Here is a 5,818-nt window from a genome sequence, read left to right on the forward strand (position 1 = left end):
CTTTGAGTGAGGCTATTTTAGCTGTGTACTTGTGTCTTTGTACGTGTTGAATGATTGACTTTTCTGCCTTTGCAAGATCTTCAGGAGTTTTACTTTGTCCTTTTAGTGTGGCTTTAAAATGTTGAACTCTTTGAACTTCCTGTTCTTGAATCTTCAGATTGTCTTTTCTGAGGCCCGCAGAAGCACAAAACTGATTTCGCTTTTGTCCCAATAACATGAGAATTTCCTTGACTTTCAAAAACCAAGCGACAGATATTTTTAGTTTAATCCAAAATGAAAAGTAAGAGATCAGGTGGTTTCTGAATCCTTGATGACAACATTCACGATTATGTCCCTTTTGACCTCTGGGTCATCTGCTGAAATCACATCCAGATTCACCTCCAATTCAGGCTGTTGCAGATCTCTCCGGAAAAAATTGAATCCTCCTTTATGACAAAGAGCATTCAAGTCCTTGATCATTTGCAGTGCCTTTTCCTGAAGCCATTGATTTCTTTTTGACTGTACTTATCACTTCTGGAGGGAAGTTTTGGACATCATCATCTACAGTTCTCCTCAAAGCATAATTTTCACAACTCGGGGAGGATACAGCTCCGAACAGATGTACTTTCATTCAATACTCCAGTGGAGATTCTGCCCTGTCACCGTCAGGCCACCAGAGAAAGCAAAGAAAGTTGATGTGCTCATCTAAGACATGAACTTGATGAAACATGGTTTGAACGTCAGCCATCACTGCAATGGGCTCTTGCCGAAATCGGTTGAGGACTCCAATAAGTGTTGGTAAGATCAGGGCCCTTCAAGAGCTGGCAGTTCAGTGATGTTTTTCATGCTCCACAATCAAAAACAACTCTCAGTTTGCCTTTAATGGGATGACCGACTCCATGATGAGTGATATATCACACCTTTCCATCACTTGTCACTGATCAGCAGGTATGATCTCAGCATATCGTTGAGTTATCATGTTGTTTAGAAATGTGGTGTATTCATCCTTAAACCATTCTTGTCCATTTTCCTTTTCAGGCTTCGTAGGCGCTGTTCTGCAACACAGCGATTGTTAGGCAAGACCGAATTTTCCTGTCTGAAAGGAAAGTCAATACAGAAATGGCCTCCAGTTAATACTGTTGTGGTGCTCATTACATTCATGAACTTGATATATTCTCTGGACATTTCAATCTCCTCCTCAGATGATCTCTCATTGATGTCATGGTTATACTGTTTAACCAGCATGTCTTGCAGATGTTCCACAGAGATTCGTTGGCTGTTACAGCAGAGCAGCCACTCTTGCTCCTACCGCCAAGAAGTGGACCATTGATGACCCAACCAACTCTGGTTCTGACCACATAGGGTCCCTCATCCTGGTTGTTTATCAGCTCCCAAGGCTCCATCACTTTTGAAGCATCGGTTCCAATAAGTAGCTCGACATCTGCATCAATGTCATGAAGCTTAACATCTTTGAGATAGGACCATTTATCAAGATCCTCCTGTATTGGGACGTTGAGTGTGGAAACAGGCATAGTGTTTTGGGTTAAAACCTCAGGTAACTTGATGAAATCATTGGTACTAATGCCAGACACTTCGAGACCCAACAGAATATGTGCATTCACGATACTGTTATGACCCATTGTTCTCAACAGAATGCTTGTCTTTTTACCCCTCAAGTTCAATTTTCTTGCCAAGTTTTCAGTGCCCCCCTGATGTACTGTTCAAGAAAGTGCAAGCAGTCACTCCAATTAATAATTTTCTTCTCTACTCCATTTTCAAAAGCACTGATAAAAGACCTGTATTGCAGTGGGTCTCCATCAAACACCGGAATATTTTGTACAGGAAGGACAAAGCACAGATTTTGCTGAACCAGCAGAGCAGCGATGTCGTTTCGTTTTTGCATAACATGCATGATGTCTCTCTGCTAATTCTCAGTCACAGTTTGTGTTGCTGGCCTTTGTTTAAGCTCAACTGGTGGTTGAATTGTAGGATCAGACATCGTACAAACTATCATCTAGAGCAAAATTGTAAGCATGGGGATTTAATTTACTTGCTTTTTGATGTTTGTTCCTTTTAAAATAAGAGTCCATGCCGTCCGAACCACACTGTGATGACCTGTTTTCAAAGACATGAAGCTTCGCATTTGTTTTTTTCAAAATGTGTTTATTTGATTTTCTTTCTTCTTTTTCCTTCAAGGAAGAACAGGTTACAAATACAGTAAACATACAGAACAAGCTACCAGACAATAATAAATAAAAATAATTATAAAAATAAAATAAATTATATAAAATGACACTCAAAACTCGGTGGCACAATCATTAGTACATTGGCAGGGGTATTTAGGCAATGGGTTGCTCAGAGATTGTACAGGGGTAATGACTGTATGGTCACTTTAGAGCCCTAAGAAATTGAGGGCCCTTTACAAAGTCCAAGAAAGAAGTCCACATCTCTTCAAACTGTGCATATTTTCCTTTTAGTGAATATGTTATTTTTTCCATGGCTATAACTTATACAATGTCCTCTAGCCAGCCTTTGGTAGTCGGCTTCTGTACAGATTTCCAACATTTTGCTATAGTCCGTCTGGCTTGTAGTAAGCATAGGGTAACAATCTTTCTGTTAGCTTTGGTTAATGGCCTTTGGTATGAGTCCCAAAACACACATTCTTGGGCACATCGGTAGAGCCACCCTTGATGCTTTTGAGAATGTCTCAACAACCATCCTCCAAAATTCCTGTACCTTTGCACAGGACCATAAACAATGGAAAAGCGTACCCCTATGTGGTTCACATTTAATACATACATTGGGAATATTAACATTGAAATGATTCAAAAGCTCTGGAGTAATATACAGCCTCATAGCCCATTTGTACTGTAACAGTCTAAAACCTGCATTCGATGTTTGGGTTTGTGATTGGGTACAAATATTTTGCCATTCAGACTCCGTTATAGCCTCCCCTATGTCTGTGCACCAAGCAAGTCACTTGTCCTCTGATGTCTCTGGTGACCCAGGAGACAAAATCTTATAAAGGATGGAAATAAGTCTTCTCTGATGAGGGCTTACCATGCTATTTTCTACTTCTAAAAGGACGGGTATTGAGAGCTTTTTTTTGGGTCTTATAGATGAAGTCCCTGACTTGTAGGTATTTAAAGAAGTGTTTAGCAGGTATGTCAAATTGTTTTCTAATATCTTCAAATGACATGAGAACACCCTCCTGAAAGAGATCTGCTATTTGGCCAATTCCTTTGCCTGCCCATAGTTTAAATCCCTTGTGTTTAGCCCCTGGATGAAAGTTGTTATTCCCCCAAATTGGTGTGAACTGTGATAGCTTAAGGGGAACCTTTAGGTAGCTATGAACATCATGCCAAAGACGAATGGAATTTGACACAAATGGGTTACTTGTGAATTTCTTTAGTTTATCCGGTATATCTGAGTATAAATACATATGAAGAGGTATGTTGGATGAGGTCTCTCTTCCATGGCCACCAAAGAGAGGGATGGACTGGATCTGAACCAGATGGAGCTTGTCCACAGCTGGCATGCCTAGTAGTACCATTTGAGGTTGGGGAGTTTCAACCCTCCCCTGTCATAGGGCAGATATAGTAGAGAGAGGCGCAATCTTGCTCATCTGTTATTCCATAGGAAATTTCTAAAGACTTTTGTCATTTTTGGGAAGAAGTTTGTTGGAGGTGGAAGTGGTATACATTGGAATAAGTAAAGGAATTTGGGTGGGACATTCATTTTGAGGATATTAATCCTGCCAATCATTGAAATTGGAATTGTTGTCCGTCTGTTAATACGATTAGTCACTCCTGATATAACTGCGCTATAGTTAGTGGATACAAGGTCCTCTGTTGAATGAGTAATTTTGATACCCAAATAAGTAAAAGTGGATGCATTTTTAAATGTGGTTTGTATTGGGGGGCAATTTCTATCTGATTGTTTAAGAAAGAGGATATTTGACTTTTATTCATTCAGTTTATATCCTGAAATTGATCCATAAGTATTTATTAATGTAAGGATTATTGGAATAAAGCGCTTTAGAAGAGTCAGGAATAAAACTATGTCGTCAGCAAATAGTCCTATTTTATTCTCCACATTCCCTATTTTGATACCTGTTATGATACCTAATACCTTTTCTGTTTTGTCTAAGTGCAATTGCAAGTGGCTCGATTGCTAATGCAAACAGAAGAGGCGAGAGGGGGCACCCCTGTGTGGTCCCTCGTTGGAGTTTGAAGGGTTGGGAGGTTATAAGTTTGTCATGACTGATGCGCTTGGGGAGTGATATAACATTTTCATGCACTTACACATGTATTCACCAAACCCTAAGCTCTGAAACTTCGAAAAGATACTTGTGTTCCACCGTGTCAAATGCTTTTTCAGCATCCAGGGAGATTATTGCTGTGTCTGGGCTTTCCTTCCTCACATCTAAAATATTAAGTAATCTTCGAATATTATGGAAACCTTGACGACCCTTTATGAAACCATTTTGGTCAGGGTCGATCAGCGACGGAAGATGGTTTTCAAGACGTCTCTATAATCTTTTCTATAATCTTAGCATCTGAGTTTATTAGCGAAATAGGACAATATGAACCACATTTTATGTGGGAGGGGGGGGGGGGGGTTTATCTGACTTTAAAATCACTGTCATTAAGGCCCTGGATAGGGAGGGCGGTAAATGTTCAGCTTCAATTGATTCGACTAACATATCAAAGAGCGGTGGCACAAGCTTCTCCCTAAAGCATTTGTAGATGTCAATAGGTAGTCCAGAAGGACCGGGTGCTTTCCCTCCATTCATATGGGACAGCGCTTCAAACAGTTCCTCCTTTGTAATTGGAGAATCTAGCTCCTTTTTTACCATTTCCTAAAGCAAACTGATGAAACTGATCTTTTTTTTTTTTACCAGTTCCTGGGTCTTCACATTTCCAAGGACCTCACTTGGTCCTTGAATACATCAAACCTGGTGAAGAAGGCCCAGCAGAGGCTCTTCTTCTTGAGGAAGCTCAAACAAGCCGGCATGCCCCCGAAGCTTCTGGTGAACTTCTACAGAAGCGTCATAGAAAGCATCCTCTGTCAGTGCTTTACTGTGTGGTTTTACAGTTGCACAGCAGAGAACAGGAAGAACCTGGCCCGGGTGGTCAGAACTGCACAGAGGATTGTGGGAGCTAATCTCCCGGACCTGGACACTGTGTATGCTGGCCAGAAGAAAGCCAGCAACATATACAAAGACACCACACACCCTGGTCACTCTCTGTTTGTTCCACTGCCATCAGGAAGATGATTCAGGTCCATTAAAACCCCGGTCTAACAGGCTGAGGAACAGCTTTTTCTCCAAAGCGGTTTCCTCCATCACCCCCACCCACACCACCACCACCCCACACCGGACAGTCACTTTTGCACTTGAAAAACATTGATGCCTGTGTTTTATGTCTTCTCTATTTTTTATTTAAAAAAAATGCCATTTTAAATTAGTTTGGATGTCATACATGTGTGTTTATGTTACTGCTGTCTTAACTTTCTGTGGTCAACATAATTTTGTTGTATGTTTTTTTTTTACAATGACAATAAATATATCCTTATCCTTATTCTTATATCCTCTAAGGTTGGAATGGAGAGCTGATCAAAAAAGGAGTGAAGGTCATTAGTATCCGGGGATTCTGACGTATAAAGGTTCATATAATATTTTTGAAAGGCCCTGTTAATTTCTGTCGGATTAGATGATGTCCCGCTTTCAATTTCAATCTCAGTAATGGCCTTTTCATTTTGCAGTGTTTTAATCCGCCATTCTAGTAATTTACCCGCTTATTCTCCCCAATCATAGTAAGTTTGCTTTAACCGAGTG

Source organism: Clinocottus analis, unplaced genomic scaffold (genome assembly GCF_023055335.1).
Source record: "Clinocottus analis isolate CAN_PGR_092001 unplaced genomic scaffold, fCliAna1.0.p SCAF_10, whole genome shotgun sequence".
In the NCBI taxonomy this organism is placed as follows: Eukaryota; Metazoa; Chordata; class Actinopteri; order Perciformes; family Cottidae; genus Clinocottus; species Clinocottus analis.